Here is a 19,483-nt window from a genome sequence, read left to right on the forward strand (position 1 = left end):
GTAGTTCTATTGCAGATTGCAGTGCCAACCAAAAGTGACGTACTTGAATGTAAGATTCATTGCTATGGTTTATATTTTGTTTGTGCCTTCTATGCAAATAACTCGTATAATGGACATGCAGAATATTTACTTACTTGAATGGGTTTATAATTTAGTACAATCTGATATCATGCTTCAGAAATAATATACCTTCTAGGCTTCTACTAGCTGAAGTAATGGAACTCCCAAATTTGTTGTTGACACTTCTTGTGAATGAACTAGAAGATGCGGTAATGCTTGAAGTGTTGTGTCTAGAACATAAATTTCTGCATGATTGGGTTCCTTAGGCTGCTCGTAATGGTAGTATCAGAGGTTGTATCATGCATGCCAACTAGGCACTTTCGATGAGGTGGCATAGAATTAAATGAAGAAAGAGAGGGTTGAGTATCATATCATGATACCGTATCATATTAAATGATGTCCTACTATGTGTCTTGCATGACAATAAATGAACTACACTATGATACCAACATATGATACTATGCATTATGAATGTGGTATCATACACTACTATCGTATGCATGATACTAGTATATGATACTACCCATTACAGCCAGCCTTAGAATATTTCAGAGTATTGTTTTTAGTAATAATTGAATGCATATTACTATTGGTAATTCTCTACTTTTAATTTGCAAAATAAAAATGCCTCATTAAGATTTAAGGGTCCATGTCCCAAGACTCTAATACCACACACACAAACGGCCATTCTTAAATTTTGCATCCGCAAGTGGAGTTTGCACTCATTGACTATTGATTAGCAGAATCCTACCAGTTCAGTATTACAAAAAGAATGTGATTTAACATTTAGGTATATGATGGTCTATATAGGTAGTTTCTAGTAATAAGATTTAACTTTTGCTAGCATGTACTAACCATTAGGTGATTACAAGAAATCGTTTCTGTCGAGAACATTCATGGAGTCATGGTATCCAATCCTTAATGAGATTACATATTTTATTGATAGTAATTGATATGTTAACATTTTAAAAAAACTATAGTCGACTAGCTCTGCTTAAGCTAATGATATTTTCAGGTTTGTTAATGTTTTATGTACTCACATGAGCAGATCAGAAGCTAGCAAGTCAAGTGCATGAACTGGTTGCACGTGTAAATGGTCGATTGGAACACTGAAAGCAACTCCTATTCTACATTTGGTTCGTCCCCTCCCCTATGCACCCACATTTTCTATTTGGGTTATATAGGACTAGTGTTCATATATTTTTTGTAGTGGGCTAGTAATAATGAATGGTTCTACCGAAATGCCCAGTGGATCTTGTATTATGTTAAGATGTAAAGCTGGGTAGCACTAAGAGCTCGGTTTTCTGTTATTATTGGGTAGCACTAAGAGCTCGGTTTTCTGCTGACCAGTTTGCTGCTCGTGCTTGAAGTGTTCATGGTTATAGAGGGGGATTCAGTTGTAGTAGCATATTCTAGGAAGTCCACGGGTTTAGCTTGTATCCAGTTTCTTTATAGCATCCTCTGTCAAGTGTGTTCTCAATATGTTGGAACTAGTAATTTCATATATTTAGATAGGGACCTTTCTTACTGTTATTTTGTCGTCAAAGCCCAAAAAGAGTGATGCTAATTTGTTGAAGGTCCATTTGTTCATCAGGCTCTATGATCTCAATCTCCTGGCCTGGGAGAGTATTTTTATCATGCAAAATTGCATAGTTGTACAATCTGTAGCTGTTCTGCAACATGCGTTGGTCATCTTAAAACGATGCTACCTGATGCATATAATGATTTTCAGACCTTGGATCAATCTACTCTTTAGGTGTACTTCAGAGTCTTGTCTTATTTTTTTGTATTTGAGATGAACCAGTGCTCTCATGTTCCACTAATTCTTAGCTAGTCGTCCGAACATGTTTTTTCAGTTTATACTTGGTGCCACTGGAAGCAGACAACCTACTTTTCTTGTATATGAACAAATTTCTTGTATATTTTAACTGTCGCAGACAGTAGTCGATGCAATTTTAGCTTTTGAAGTCGACCTCATCTGCACTTGAACAACCTACTATTTTTGTATATGACAACCTGTAGTGTTAGTTCACACTTTTTTTGTAAATGTTGTTATTTAAATACCTGCAGTGTTAGTTCACATCTTATTCCTATTTTTTGCACAGGTGAAGTACAAAGCCAAGTGTGAAGCTATGAAGTGTATCAACAAAGAATAGTATATGTATTGTAATAGTAGGCAGTAGTAGGTATATCTGGGTTGTGGTGTAGTGTAAAGATTGTAATAGACAAATTTAATGTTGGTTTGGACCAATTTCATTTGCTCCCTATCCTGTTTGAAATATTGATTCTGAATGTGATTTGAATAGCTATGAAATGGAAACTTGACAAGGGGACCAAGTTATGATATTTATTTGACAAAATGTGAAATTTCTGATGCGTGGGACTAATTTTGAGATCAACATGACATGTGGGACCAGTACAAAAATAAAATGGCCAAAAAAGAAAATCAATAAAAAGTAAAAGGCCACAAACCAAAATTTGAAAAAAAATACTAAAGTGGTTGTAAATAGGCTAAGGCCCAAAAAGAAGCCCAATAAGAAAAAGCCCAAAAAAATAAACTAGCCCATGTGATCAATTGAAATGGGTTGGGCTGATTTCAACCATGATGTTTTGATTTCGTTGTAATTTTGCCATGTAGGACTGCCACGTAGGACTGGGTTTGATTGCCAACGATGATTTAGGATCATCGTAAAGGTTACGACAATCCAGTAATCGTCATAAAAGTTACGACGATTTTGATCAAAACGTCCCTGCTGTTCATTTCTGACGCTCCATTTTCGACGATTGGTTTCTCGTCGTGAGATCGTCGTAAATGAAAAACCGTGACGATATAGCGACGAAAAAATAGCGTCGTGTATTAGCACATTCCTTGTAGTGCTCGGGTCATGTCTACATAGTTCTCGAACCCGCAGGGTCTGCACACTTAAGGTTCGGCATTGTTTTATGCGTATTTGCGTTATACGGTTGGTTACCAAATGTTGTTCGGAGTCCCGGATGAGATCACGGACGTCACGAGGGTTTCCGGACTGGTATGGAGACGAATATTGATATATAGGATGATCTCATTTGATTACCAGAAAGTTTTCGGCATTACTGGGAATGTACCAAGAGTGACGAATGGGTTCCGGATGTTCACCGGGGGGTGGGGGGGCAGCCCACCCCGGGGAAGCCCATAGGACTTAGGGGTGCCGCACCAGCCCTTAGTGGGCTGGTGGGCAAGCCCAAGAAGGCCCTTGCGCAGGAGAGAAAGAAAATCACAGAGAAAAGAAAAAAAAGGGGAGGAAGTGGGAAAATAGAGAAGGACTCCACCTTCCAATCCTAGTTGGACTAGGATTGGAGGAGGAATCCTCCTCCCCCCACTTTGGCCGACCCCTTGGGGCTTCTTGAGCCTCAAGGCAAGGTCCCTCCCCTCCCTCCTATATATACTGAGGTATTAGGGTTGATTTGAGACAACTTTGCCATGGCAGCCCGACCACATACTTCCACAGTTTTTCCTCTAGATCGCGTTTCTCCGGAGCTCGGGCGGAGCCCTGCTGAGATAAGGTCACCACCAACCTCCGTAGCACCATCACGCTGCTGGAGAACTCATATACCTCTCCGTCTCTCTTGCTGGATCAAGAAGTCCGAGATCATCGTCGAGCTGTACGTGTGCTGAACGCGGAGGTGCCGTCCGTTCGGCACTAGATCGGAGCAGATCGTGGGATGGATCGCGGGACGGTTCGTGGGACGGTTCGCGGGGTGGATCGAGGGACGTGAGGACGTTCCACTACATCAACCGCGTTTATTAAACGCTCCTGCTGTACGATCTACAAGGGTACGTAGATCGGAAATCCCCTCCCGTAGATGGACATCACCATGATAGGTCTTCGTGCGCGTAGGAAATTTTTTGTTTCCCATGCGACATTGCCCAAAAGTGGTATTAGAGCTAGGTTCATGCGTAGATGTTATCTCGAGTAGAACACAAAAGTTTTTGTGGGCGGTGATGTGCGATCTTCTGCCCTCCTTAGTCTTTTCTTGATTCTGCGATATTGTTGGATCGAAGGGCTCAGACCGACATTACTCGTACGCTTAAGAGAGACTGCTTTCATCGCTACGAGCAACCTCGTTGCTCAAAGATGACTGGCGATTGTTGGTTTCTCCAACTTTAGTTGAATCGGATTTGACCGAGGAGGTCCTTGGAGAGAGGTTAAATAGCAATTCATACATCTCCGTTGTGGTGTTTGCGTAAGTAAGATCCGATCCTACTAGATACCCATGGCAACCACGTAAAACATGGAACAACAATTAGAGGACGTCTAACTTGTTTTTGCAGGGTATGCTTTTGATGTGATATGGCCAACGACGTGATATGATATATTGGATGTATGTGATGATCATGTTGTAATAGTTAATATCAACTTGCACGTCGATGGTACGGAAACCGGCAGGAGCCATAGGGTTGTCTTTAAACTAACGTCTGTGCTTGCAGATGCGTTTACAATATTGCTAGGATGTAGCTTTAGTAGTTATAGCATGAGTAGCACGACAACCCCGATGGTGACACGTTGATGGAGATCATGGTGTGACGCCGGTGACAAGAAGATCGTGTTGTTGCTTTGGCAGTGGAGATCAAGAAGCACATGATGATGGCCATATCATGTCACTTATGAATTGCATGTGATGTTAATCCTTTATGCACCTTATCTTGCTTACAACGACGGTAACATTATGAGGTGAGCTCTCACTAAAATTTCAAGACGAAATTGTGTTCTCCCCGACTGTGCACTGTTGCGACAGTTCATCGTTTCGAGACACCACGTGATGATCGGGTGTGATAGACTCAACGTTCACATACAATGGGTGCAAAACAGTTGCACACGCGGAACACTCGGGTTAAACTTGACAAGTCTAGCATGTGCAGACATAGCCTCGGAACACAAGAGACCGAAAGGTCGAGCATGAATCGCATAGTTGATATGATTAGCATAGAGATGCTCACCACTGAAACTATTCTCGACTCACGTGATGATCGGACTTGAGATAGTGGATTTGGATCATCTACCACTCAAATGACTAGAGAGATGTACTTTTTTAGTGGGAGTTCTTAAGTAATATGATTAATTGAACTAATTGTCATGAACATAATCCAATGGTCTTTGCGAATTACGATGTAGCTTGCGCTATAGCTCTACTGTTTTTATATGTTCCTTGAGAAAATTTAGTTAAAAGTTGGTAGTAGCAAACTTTGCGGACTGAGTGTGTAAAACTAAGGATTGTCCCCGTTGCTGCACAGAAGGCTTATGTCCTTAATGCACCACTCGGTGTGCTGCACCTCGAGCGTCGTTTGTGGATGTTGTGAACATCCGACATACACGTTTCTGATGACTACGCGATAGTTCAATGCATAATACTTAATGGCTTAGAAGCAAGGCGCCGAAGACGTTTTTGAAACCTCACGGAATATAAGAGATGTTCTAAAGACATGAAATTGTGATTTCATGCTTGTGCCCTTGTTAAGAGGTATGAGACCTCCGACAAGATTCTTTGTCCACGAAGTAAAGGAGAAAAGCTCAATCGTTGAGCGTGTGCTCAGATTGTGTGAGTACGACAGTCGCTTGAATCAAGTGGGAGTTAATATTCCATATGAGATAGTGATGGTTCTCCAAAGTCACTGCCACCAAGCTGTGAGAGCTTCGTGATGAACTATAACATATCAAGGATAGATACAATGATCATTGAGCGATTCGCCATGTTTGACACTGCAAAAGTAGAAATCAAGGAGTATCAATAGTTGATGGTTAGTAAAACCACTAAGTTTCAAGAAAGGCAAGGGCTAGAAGGGATACTTCGTGAAACGGCAAAACAGTTGCTGCACTAATGAAGAGACCCAAGATTAAACCCAAACCCGAGACTAGGCGCTTTTGTTATGAGGGGGACGGTCACTGAGGCGGAGGTACCCTAGATGCTTAGTAGATAAGAAGGCTGGCAAAGTCGAAAGAAGTATATTTGATATACGTGATGTTGATGTGTACTTTACTAGTACTCCTAGTAGCGCGAGGGTATTGGATACCGGTTCGGTTGCTAAGTGATTAGTAACACGAAATAAAAGCTATGGAATAAACGGAGACTATGTAAAGGCGAGGTGACGATACATGTTGGAAGTGTTTCCAAGGTTCATATGATCAAACATCGCACGCTCCCTCTACCATCGGGATTGGTGTTGAACCTAAATAATTGTTATTTGGTGCTTGCGTTAAGCATGAACATGATAGGATCGTTTTAATTGCAATACGCTTATTCATCTAAAGAGAATAATGGTTACTCTATTTTCTTGAATAATCAACTTCAATGGTTTATTGAATCTCGATCGTAGTGTTACACATGTTCATGATATTGGTGCTAAAATATACAAGGTAATGATGATAATACCACTTACTTGTGGCACTACCGCTTGAGGCATGTTGGTATAAATTGCATGAAGAGGCTCCATGCTGATGGATCTTTATACTCACTTGATTTTGAATCACTGATGACGTGCAAATCATATCACATGAGCAAGGCCTTGTTTTCATTGAGATGAAACAAGATAGTAACTTGTTGGAAGTAATACATTTTGATGTATGCAGTTCAATGGGTGCTGAGGCACGCAGTGGATATCATTATGTTCTTACTTAAATGACGATTTGAGTAGATACAAGAGTATTTAGTTAATAAATCACAAGTCTGAAATATTGAAAAAGTTCAATTCTGTTTCAGAGCGAAGTTCGTCGTAACAAGAGGATAAACTGTCTACGATATGATCATAGAGATGAATATCTGAGTTGCGAGTTTTGGTACACAGTTAAGACAATGTGGAAGTTGTTTCGCAATTCATGCCACCACGAACACCATGGTGTGATGGTGTCATAACCGCGACCTATTTGATATGGTGCATATTATGATGTCTCCTATCAAATTACCACTATAATTTATGGGTTATGCATTAGAGACAACCGCATTCACTTTAAATAGGGCACCGCGTAATTCCATTAAGATGACACACTATAAAATAAGGTTTAGAGAAATCTAAAGCTGTCATTTCTTGAAAGTTTGGGGCTGCGATGCTTATGTGAAAAAGTTTCAGTCTGATAAGCTCGAACTCAAAGCGGATAAATGCATCTTCATAGGATGTCCAAAATAGTTGGATACATTTCCTATCTCAGATCCGGAAGCAAAGTGTTTGTTTCTAGAAAACCGGTCCTTTCTCGAGGAAAGGTTCTATCGAAAGAATTGAGTGGGAGGGTGGTAGAACTTGATGAGGTTATTGAAACCATCACTTCAACCAGTGTGTAGCACGGCGCAGGAAGTTGTTCCTGTGGCGCCTACACCAATTGAAGTGGAACTTGATGATGGTGATCATTAGAGCTTCGGATCAAGTTACTACAAACCTCGTAGGTCGACAAAGGTCGCGTACTACTACAGAGTGGCACGGCAACCCTGTCTTGGAGGTCATGTTGTTGACCAACAATGAACCTACGAGTTATGGAGAAGCAATGGTGGGCCTAGATTCCGACAAATGGCTGGAGGCCATGAAATCCGAGAGAGGATCCATATATGAAAACAAAGTGTAGACTTTGGAAGAACGACTTGATGGTCGTAGGACTATTGAGTAAAGATGGATCTTTAAAAGCAAGACAGACGATGATGGTGATAAGTCACTATTAAGAAAAGCTTGACTTGTCGCAAGGATGTTTCCGCAACATCAAACAGTTGAGACTTTCTCACTCGTAGCGATGCTAAAAGTCTGTTAGAATTATGTTAGTAGTTACTGCATTATTTATGAAATACTGCACATAGGATGTCAAAACATTGTTTCCTCGATGGTTTGCTTGAGGAAAGATTGTATGTGATACAACCACAAGGTTTTGTCGATCCTAAAGATAGTAGCAAGTATGCAAGCTACAGCGATCCTTCAATAGACTGGTGCAAGCATCTCAGAGTTGGAATATACACTTCGATGAGATGATCGAAGATTTTGGGTTTGTACAAGGTTTAGGAGAAACTTGTATTTCCAAAGAAGTTAGTGGGAGCACTATAGAATTTATGAGATGTATATGTGGTTGACATATTGTGGATCAGAAGTAATGTAGAATTTCTATAAAGCATACAAGGTTGTTTGAAAGGAGCTTTTCAAAGGAATACCTGGATTGAGCTACTTGAACGTTGAGCATCAAGATCTATGGAGATAGATCAAAAACGCTTAATACAAGTTTCAACAAGATGATTGCCTTGACAAGTTTTTGAAGGAGTTCAAAATAGATCAGCAAAGAAGGAGTTCTTGGTTGCGTTTGTCAGTTGTGAATTTGAGTAAGACTCAAAACCCGACAGCGGCAGAATAAAAAAAAATAGACGAAGGTCGTCTTCTATGCCTTGGCCGTAGAATCTAAAGTATGCCATGTTGAGTACGGCACCTAATATGTGCCTTGCCTCAAAGTCTCTTGAGTGGTACAGAGAGTGATCCATGATTGAATCACTAGCAGCGGTCAAAATTTATCCTTAGTAACGGATGGACTAAGGATTTTTTTTCTCAATTATGGAGGTGGTTAAAGAGTTCGTCGTAAAGGGTTTCGTCGATGCAAGCTTTGACACTAATCCGAATAACTATGAGTAGTGAAACGGATTCGTATAGTAGAGTAGATATTTGGAGTATTTCTGAATAGAACATAGTAGCAACATCTATAAGATGACATAAGGATTTGTAAAGAACACACGAATATGGAAGTTTCAGAACAGTTGACTCAAACCTCTCTCACGAGCAAGACGTGAGCAGACCCCAAAACTATATGGGTGTTAGATTCGTTAGAATCCCATCGTGATGTGAACTAGATTATTGACTCTAGTGGAAGTGGGAGACTGTTGGAAATATGCCCTAGAGGCAATAATAAGTTAGTTATTATTATATTTCTTTGGTCATGATAGTCGTTTATTATCCATGCTATAATTGTATTGATTGGAAACACAATACTTGTGTGGACACATAGACAAAACACTGTCCCCAGTAATCCTCTAGTTGACTAGCTCATTGATCAAAGATGGTCATGGTTTCTTGACCATAGGCAAGTGTTGTCACTTGATAACGGGATCACATCATTAGGAGAATCTTGTGATGTACTACACCCAAACTAATGAACGTAGCATGTTGATCGTGTCTTTTTGTTGCTATTGTTTTCTGCGTGTCAAGTATTTATTCCTATGACCATGAGATCATATAACTAACTAACACTGGAGAATGCTTTGTGTGTATCAAACGTCACAACGTAACTGGGTGACTATAAAGATGCTCTACAGGTATCTCCGAAGGTGTCCGTTGAGTTAGTATGGATCAAGACTGGGATTTGTAACTCCGTGTGACGGAGAGGTATCTCGGGGCAACCTCGGTAATACAACATCACACACAAGCCTTGCAAGCAATGTGACTTATTGTAATTCACGGGATCTTGTATTACAGAACGAGTAAAGAGACTTGCCGGTAAACGAGATTGAAATAGGTATGCGGATACTGACGATCGAATCTCGGGCAAGTAACATACCGAAGGACAAAGGGAATGACATACGGGATTCTATGAATCCTTGGCACTGAGGTTCAAACGATAAGATCTTCGTAGAATATGTAGGATCCAATATGGGCACCCAGGTCCCGCTATTGGATATTGACCGAGGAGTCCCTCGGGTCATGTCTACACAGTTCTCGAACCCGTAGGGTTTGCACACTTATGTTTCGGCGTTGTTTTATGCGTATTTGAGTTATATGGTTATTTACCGAATTTTGTTAGGAGTCCCGGATGAGATCACGAGCATCACTATGGTTTCAGGAATGGTCCGGAGACGAAGATTGATATATAGGATGACCTCATTTGATTACTGGAAAGTTTTCGGCATTACCGGGAATGTACCGGGAGTGACGAATGGGTTCCGGATGTTCACCGAGGGGGCAGCCCACCCCGGGGAAGCCCATAGGCCCTAGGGGTGCCGCACCATCCCTTACTCAGCTGGTGGGCAAGCGCAAGAAGGCTCCTGTGCAGGAGAGAAAGAAAATCAATGAGAAAAGGAAAAAGGGGGGAGTGGGAAAATAGAGAAGGACTCCACCTTCCAATCCTAGTTGGACTAGGATTGGAGGAGGAATCCTCCTCCCCCCACTTCGGCCGACCCCTTGGGGCTCCTTGAGCCTCAAGGCAAGGTCCCTCCCCTCCCTCCTATATATACTGAGGTATTAGGGCTGATTTCAGACAACTTTGCCACGGCAGCCCGACCACATACCTCCACGGTTTTTCCTCTAGATCGTGTTTCTGCCGAGCTCGGGCGGAGCCCTGGTGAGATAAGATCACCACCAACCTACGGAGCACCGTCACGCTGCCGGCAAACTCATCTACCTCTCCGTCTCTCTTGCTGGATCAAGAAGGCTGAGATCATCGTCGAGCTGTACGTGTGTTGAACGCGGAGGTGCCGTCCGTTCGGCACTAGATCGGAGCGGATCATGGGACGGATCGCGGGATGGTTCACGGGACGGTTTGCGGGGCGGATTGAGGGACGTTAGGACGTTCCACTACATCAACCGCGTTTATTAAACGCTTCTGCTGTGCGATCTACACGGGTACGTAGATCGGAAATCCCCTCTCGTAGATGGACATCACCATGATAGGTCTTCGTGTGCGTAGGAAATTTTTTGTTTCCCATGCGCCATTCCCCAACATTAGGTTGTTATTAGGCTATGTTGAGTGTTGGTGTCTATGGAGAGAGGGAAGTTTGCAGCCTGGCACAATAATTTTGAAACGCCAAAAAACGTCCAACGATATACCGAAGACGGTGCCGCTACGGTCGACCGTTTGGGTATAAAACGGACTCTGATTGTGACAAATTTGGGCAGATGGCCTACCTACATAATAATAAGACCACACGCCAAGTTCCAACCCAATCTGAGAATATTTTATACGCACATTTAAAAACAATATTTTATCGATACAGCGGGCGCGTGCGTGTGTGGTTGGTCTCAAAACGGCGAGCGACAAGAACGGAGAGAACCGGCAACTACTAATGGATGCAGGTTTTGAAAACTGGCGGCAAGGGAGTGCCGATGCAATGCCGATGATGCGAATGATGCGATGATGAATGCAACAAACAATCGAGTCGCATGACGACAATGAAATAAAAGGGGAATCTTCTAGAGCGTCCATGTCGGGCTATCACAATGTTCTACTACATCAATCACGTTATATACGCTTCCTCTTAGCGATCTACAAGGGTATGTAGATTCACTCTCCCCTCTCATAGATTATCATCACCATGGATAGGTATTGCGTGTGTGTAATGAAATCTTTTGTTTCCCATGCAATGTTCCCCAAAAAATTATACAATGATGTTATGGCAAGATATGATAATATTTGATGTTATATGAACTAACCTTTCTAATAAAATATTAAAGGAGGGACAAGAGTTTGAAGATCGAGGAGGTATCGACATAAGAAAAATAATAAGAGACAAGAGTTCAAGCTTGGGATGAACAAGACACCCCATGTAAATAATCAAGGAGCCTCAATCATCTAATCTTAGTAATACCATGGAAGGCATCCCATCTATTTTCCTCGACAATTATGTGTATGTCTTGGTTGTTGTTTTGTTCACACGATATACGTAAGTTCTTGGATCAATAGGAAAGCCCCATGATGGTATGTGATTGTCCTTGCTTGATTTATAGAATGCTCCCTGCACTTCACTTCATCTTTTGAGTATGGCTTTATAGAATTCTTTGTGTGCTTCACTTATATCTTTTGACGTTTGTACGCTTGCCACTCTACATTGTGAACACTATTATTTGTTGAATGCTCTTTTGCTTCACTTATATTTATTAGATCATGTCCAGATATTTTATAGAAATAAATTAAACTCTCATGCTTCACTTATACCTATTTAGAGAGTTAACAAGAATTGGTCATTCACATGGTTGGTCATAAGATCCTACATAAAACTTGTAGATCACTAGATATGATATGTTTGATACCTTGCAATAGTTTTACAAAATTAAGATAGCAATATTTGGGTGCACGAGTAGATGATCATGGTTTAGTAGGAATATTGATGTTAAGGTTTGTGATCTCCTGTTCATTAAAGTGTCGGTTAAGGCATGACTAGAATGTTGGAGAAATTTTATTCGTCATTGAAATCCTTGTGTTATTTTAGTCGAGGGCACATGATGGATAACTCCTCCCGACCTCATCCCTACGGGCACACGGTAGTACTTTGGTTTGAAAGAGCTAATAAAACTTTCAATATAAGTATATGTGTTCTTTATGACTAATGTGAGTCCATGGAGTATACGCACTCTCACCTTTCCGCAATTTGCTAGCCTCTTGGTATCTTGCATTGCCCTCTCTCACCTCAAGAGTTGGTGCAAACTTTGCCGATTCATCCAAACCTCTTGATATGATATTCTCTATCATGCATAGGCATCCTTATGTCTTCCTCAAAACAGCCACATACCTACCTATCATGGTGTTTCCATAGCCATTCCGAGATATATTGACATGCAATATCCATCATCATCATATACATGACTTGAGCATTCATTGGCATACTGTTTAGCATGACTGTAAGATAGCTAGCATGATAATTCCATGGCTTATGTTTTTCGATATCTTGGCAACTCTAGATCATTGCACATCTTGGTACACTACGAGAGGGATTCATATGAAGTCATCTAGTATCGTTTTCTCATCAATTTTTAAGTAAATAAAAGTGTGATGATCATCATTATTAGAGAGTTATCTGAGTGAAGAAATGATGATGGAGACTATGAGTCGCCCACAAGACGGGATGAGACTTTGGAAGAAAAAATTATCGGGGAGGCTAAGGGAGTCCGGGATTAAGGGGTCTTTCGGGCCACTTATCCGTTCTTATGGGCCGGACTCTTGGGCGGTTCAATCATCGTTGAACACACAAAAATCAATATGGACTCTTCCAAATACATGGTGTAAAATCCAAGGAAACGTGCTCATCATTGTATTCCTTCCCTTGATGTAACCATCATCGTGAAAATGCTAGCGCCCCTGGTATCTATGTAAACTAGGCGGCTGTAGTTCATAGAGATACTTCCTCTCATTACGATTAGGGTCTTAGAACACAACATCCGCTCTCGAGATAGATGAACTCAGTACTCTGTACTACTTCATCAGTACAACAAGAGTAGGACATAGGGTTTTACCTCCATCAAGAGGGCCCGGACCTGGGTAAAAGATCATCTCCTTAGTCCCTTGTTACCAATCCATCCAAGATGCACAGTTCGGATCCTCTAGTGGAGATTAGCCGGTTTTGACACCAACATTGGTGCTTCCATCGAGAGCCCGTTATGGAACTACTGAAGGATCAATGTCCCATATCATCATGAGCGATGACATCTATGTTTGGGACGTTTTTGTCCCTGGGAGGATCTTCGCGTTCGGCAGTGTTGTGTTGCATGCCAATCCAACTAGTCGCTTACATGAGATCAGGTTCGGGAACTTAGAATTCATCTTCGATTCCCGGGGAAATATTATTATTAAAACGCCTTTTGCCCTTGATGCCTCCACATCGTAATGGGCGGATCTCGTCCTCGACATGACTCTCGACAAGGCTCCAACCTCAAGGCCCGATCCAGATACATTATGTGGATCGTCTTTGGATGAACGCACCTCTCGCATGACTCCAAATATTCTGGCAACAACGGCACCTTAGGTTATCCCCAAGGACTCCGATAACGCTGACGTCGTGCGTGTCAAGGAATTAGACGAGCTACTTGTTTGAATTCAGGCCATGGGAGTATCCCACGACCAACCGTTGATCTATAATCAGATCGGGATCACACCTGATGACAGGGAAATTCACTTCCCACCTATGACATACTTGATTGCGACCATTGAGGAACCAGTGGAAGGTTCGCCCTCCCAACCATCAGAACTCAAAACCATTTATAACACGGTATCCGGAAACTCAGACTCTCCAGGTGGAACGACAACCGAGTTGTACTCAGAACTAGATTTGGGACGCGAGCAGCCATGTCTGGATAGCCGTCCCGACCCCGAACGCAGTGCGCCGAACTCTTCAATAATGTTAGACATAATTGACAATACCAAAGACGCGTGTTCGGTCGAAACACCAATTCTTTCCCACCCACCTCCCAATGTATGCGTTATTTGAGCATCTCAGAAAAGTCTAGTATGCGAGACCACCACAAAACCTAGGGAAATAGTCCAACACTACTGGGCTAGATTTCTCCTAACCATAAACCAGATATCGGACTACAGCGGCAAGGAGATTATAGACATATTCCGGCATAACTACCAGAAGGAGGGGATCCTAAACACCCTAGCCCACTGCCACGTACACGGCCTCACCAAGCTTTCCACATTGATACACGAATATTGTGCAATGGAAAGTAACTTGCAGTCTTAGCAATTACAAGTGGAATCAACCCATAGAGAGTAGCCCACAGAAGCTCGAAGGAAGCACACGCCCCAACAATGATTTATCAATTACGGGCCCTCTATGAAGAAGAACGAACCCCTTGACGGATCCCAAACCGTACTTGATAAACTACTTGACAGCCTATGTCATGTAAATTCTCAATTACTCAACACTGGCTCGACACACATGTTTCGAGCTTGTTGGGTCATCGGGAAGGTGGCCCAAGTAAAGAGGCTATCCTTGGGACCCAACAATTGCAAGGTTGTTCATACAAAATGCCACACAATAGTGTCGACATACTCACAATTTATGAGACTCTTTCCTAAAATAATCAAAGGAAAAGAGCTCTTTGAGAAACCGACAAGGTATTCCTGGTGGCTGCAACACATTCTTGGACAAACACGCCTATAACCTTTACTCAGGAAGACCAGCGTGGAATACGTTCTAACAAAACACCTGCCGCACCAGTACTCAATCCCATTATAGATGGTTTCAAACTATCCAAGGTACTAATGGATGGCGGCAGCGGCTTAAACCTCATTTATGAGGATACCTTGGATAAAATGCAGTTCGACAGACCCCGCGTCGAATGGAGCAGCACAACCTTTTGATGACTTATCCCCGAAAGAGAAGCACGATGCACAGGCGGAGTCTCGCTCGATGTACTATTTGACACCCTTTAAAAGCGTCTATCATGCTCTTTTGGGACTAGAGGCCTTCACTAGATTTTAGGTCACACTGCATTATGGGTACATGAAACTCAAAATTCCTAGGCCCAATGGTGTCATTACCTAGACAAGCGACCCGGATAGGGCTCTGCGGGTTGAGAATGAAACTACAGCGCTCGCCCTCGAGGCACTTTCCTAAGCCCTTGAGGTTGAAGAGCTCACCGAACTACGACCAATGGTCGACAAGGATGATGTAACTCTTAGCAAGAGACCCTAGTCCACATCCTTCATGCATGCTGACAAAATAGTCAAATTTCAAGGCATCCGATAGACCCTAATAAAATAGCGTCCAACGGAACACAACTCGACCCTACGGTCGATGAAGCATTGCACACATTCTAACGAGAAAATTGGGATATACTCCCTCCCTCCAGAAATACTTGTCCTAAAAATGGATATAATCAATGTATGTATAACTAAAATAAATCCAGATTCATCCATTTCTTGGACAAGTATTTCCGGACGGAGGGAGTACTCTCTTGGCACCCTTCAGACATGCTAGGAATCCCATAAAGACAGGCCGAGCACAGCTTGAACAAAACCAATGGCTTCAAACCCATCAAATAGACATTACGTCGCTTCTCTAAGCTCAAACGTCAAGCCGTGGGTAAAGAACTCGCAAAAATACTCAAAGTTGTATTCATTCGAGACATCAATGCATGATTCGTGCTTGCCTAAAGAAACAAATTGACAAGACTGTCGAGGCATACGTGGATAACCTGGTAATCAAGACTAAACACATCAGTCAGCTGGTGGACAACCTCCGATAGACCGTCGACAATCTTCACAAATATGACATATGACTAAATCAGGAGAATTGTGTGTTCGGAGTTCCCGGAGGCAAACTGCTTAGTTTCATCGTATCCCATATAGTGATAGAGGCCAATCCGGCAAAAATCCGAGCTCTGTCCCAGCCGGTGATCCCGACGGAGTTAAAACACATACAAAAACTGGCAGGCTGCATGGCATTTAAGCCGTTTCATTTCTCACCTCGGAAAAAAGGCACTACCACTCTATCAACATCTAAAGCAAACAAAAACTTCAAGTGGACCGAAGAAGCAAAAACAGCCCCGGAGGAAATTAAAACATTCCTAGGCAGTAATCCAACACCGACAACACCTACCATAGGAAAGCCAAAGCTATTATACATATTGACCACAAACCAGGATGTCTCCGCAGTGCTCGTGGTCGAACGAGAGGTTATTGTCCACAAACTCCAGATACATATGTCTGTCTACTATGTGTTCGAGGTACTTATTTCGTGCAAATCTCGCTATCCGCACTACCAAAAGATAGCCTACATAGTTTTCAGGGCGTCTTGGAATTTCCATCACTACTTTCAAGGGGGTTCGTTCCTATAATCAATAACAAGGACGCCACGGGCAGATAGCTGAATGGGCCATAGAGCTCTTACCTTTTGAAATCATGTACGGACCACGCTGAGCTATCAAATCTCAGGTCTTGGCTGACTTTCTAGCCGAATGGATGGAAGACGAACTCCCTAAAGATCACAGTACATATTCCCATCGGGCGATGTACTTTGATGGATCCAAGATGCTTGTTGGACTGGGGGATGGTGTCATACTCACGTCCCCCACCGACGATAATATCGGGTACATATTACAAATTGTGTATACTGATTCCTATAATGCCGCTGAGTATGAGGCTTTGCTGCATGGTTTAGGGATGGCAACTTTGATGAGTGTAGAAAGTCTGGGGGTGCGGGGGATTCGAACCTCGCTATATCCCAAATCAATGGCGAATTCGACACCAAAAATCCGAAGATGGCAGCTTATAGGAATTCCGTTCTCGAGATATCCGTGTGGTTCAAAGGCCTTGAATTCCACCATGTATGCAAAGACAACAACCAGGCTGTCGATGTCCTTGCTCATATAGGCACCAAGCGCAACCCCGTCCCTAAAAATACATTTCTGGAATGACACTACAAGCCTTATGTGGTATGGCAGGAAAAAAATCAAGACATTAGTGCCATAGGAAAGGAACAAGTTACTCCTCCTATAGTTTAGCCAGATGATGAAATCTTTAGCGGCTCTGCACTAGAGGAAACACTCTTGGCTCATGAAATCTTGGTCGTAATCGCACCATGGACTGAACTCCCCGATGTCCAAATAGAAGCGAGAGAGATAGTTCGAAGATCCAAGTCTTACAAGGGTCATGAAGGGGAACTCTATAGGAAAAGCACTACCAGAGTCCTCCAGCGATGCATATCCGAAGAAGAAGGTAAACAACTTTTGGCTAAAATACACGCAGGTATGGGTGGTCACCATACAACGGCTAGAGCTTTGGTAAGCAAAGCATTCTGGGCTGGCTTCTTTTGGCCAACAACTCAAGATTGCGCTTATACACTCGTCCAACATTGCGTTGAATGTCAAGTTTTTGCAAATCAAAACCTTATGCCTACAACAACTGTTTACACAATACTGATCACTTGGCCATTTGCGGTCTAGGGGCTGGATATGGTTGCACCTCTTAAAGGGGGATCCACGAAAAAGAAATATTTACTACTTATGGTCAATCAGTTCACTAAGTGGATTGAAGCTAAACCATTAACTTCTACCAATTCTGGACCAGTCATCAATTTTATATCACATGTGGATCATCGTTATGGCATTCCGCATAGTATAATAACAAATAACTTATCCAATTTCATAGCCTACAAAGTGAAGGACTCGTGTGCGAACTTGGGCATTAAGCTCTACTACGCTTCTGTGTATCACCCCCACATAAATGGATAGGTCAAACTGGCTAATGGTCTCATCATGAGCGGAATTAAGCCATGTTTAGTTCAACCAATAAAAGAATATGATTGCCATTAGATAGGGGAGCTTGACTTTGTCTTGCGGGGTTTGCGCACCAGTCCGAACACATCAACTAGTTATACGCTATTATTCGTGGTGTATGGGGTGGAAGCAGTCCTGCCCTGTGATATCATCCATGATGCACCTAGAGTGTGCATGTACGAGGAAAGTAATCCGAGTGGGTTCGGCAAGATTACTTGGACGCACTAGAAGAAGAGCAAGATATAGCTCTGGCATGTTCCATCTTCTATCAACAGCAGGCTTGGCACTATCAGAGCAGGGATGTTCGGGCAAAGACTTCTAATGTGCGTGGGCTTATACAATGTGACCCTGAGAAGAAGAAGAATAAACTTGCACTCAAATGGGAGTGCCCTTTCATCACCGACGACATACTTGCGGGAGGGGCACATCATCTCCGCAAAGCGTCAGATAACCATCTTGGACCAAACCCATGGAATGCGGCTCGTCTTCGGCATTTATACAACTAAACTCATCATCGGCATTTAGAAAACTAAACTGGTGCAGTCATAGTGATTTGATCCCTTTTTATCTTTTTAGTTTTTTCTGTATCTTTTTCCTCTTTCAAGTGGATTAACATATCTCCACTTATGTTCGGATAAACAAAATTGGGTCCATGTACATTTATTTTCCGGAGACACCTAGGGGCTTTCTAATACAAGCACATAATAGTACGTTTTTGTATATTTTTCATGATGCGTCTATCCTTCTATACTTAAGCCGTTATATGCACCAAATTTGACTTCAGATTTTGCCAAGCTGGGTTGCCTCGCTCCTGTGTTTATCATCTAGATTCCCGATTGTTCTGCTAGAGGATAAAGGGATCACCTCTACGATTGTCATGACCGGGTAATCCGGATACGTACCTCACATGGGTGAAGCCAAAACCTAGGGTTCCTAATGACATCATTGGTGAGGCACAAGGAAGATGACAATAATTAGGTGATCATCACCAAGGGTTTATTTTCCCAACATACTCCTAATCCGCACACGACGGATATTCAAAAACCCATAGAAAGGAACCTATAAAGGAATTATTTTCTTGGGAAGATGTTTCTTACTACATAAAAGCAATATACTTAACTCCACGATAATGACCTGTCTGCTAGCACCACATGGTCGGTTTACCTGTTTCGCCAAATTGTTTACCTATTTTACAGTTTACATAGTACGGAACACTCCCTGATTATTATCAAGGGAGGCAAAAGCAGATGGTCCGTTAAGAGAGTATCAACATATCGGATGGTGAACAAAGTTAGATAAGTTACATAAAATCACACGTCTCGCTACTAATATAGGTTGTCCATTATCACATCCAGCCGGTGATCTTGACGTGATAAGCGTGTGACAAGCATCACTTGATCATAATTAAGTGAAGAGGAACCTCTTGACCATCAGGCCCAGACG

General features: G+C 42.3%; 1 long non-coding RNA gene across 1 annotated transcript; it reads left to right on the forward strand.

Moving 5' to 3' along the window:
• The first annotated feature begins 1,034 nt into the window (after positions 1-1,034).
• LOC123439872 lies at positions 1,035-2,308 on the forward strand. Its single transcript, XR_006630203.1, has 2 exons — positions 1,035-1,196; positions 2,166-2,308. It is a non-coding gene; the product is annotated as an uncharacterized LOC123439872 (long non-coding RNA).
• The last annotated feature ends 17,175 nt before the right edge of the window (positions 2,309-19,483 follow it).

Source organism: Hordeum vulgare, chromosome 3H (genome assembly GCF_904849725.1).
Source record: "Hordeum vulgare subsp. vulgare chromosome 3H, MorexV3_pseudomolecules_assembly, whole genome shotgun sequence".
NCBI lineage: Eukaryota > Viridiplantae > Streptophyta > Magnoliopsida > Poales > Poaceae > Hordeum > Hordeum vulgare.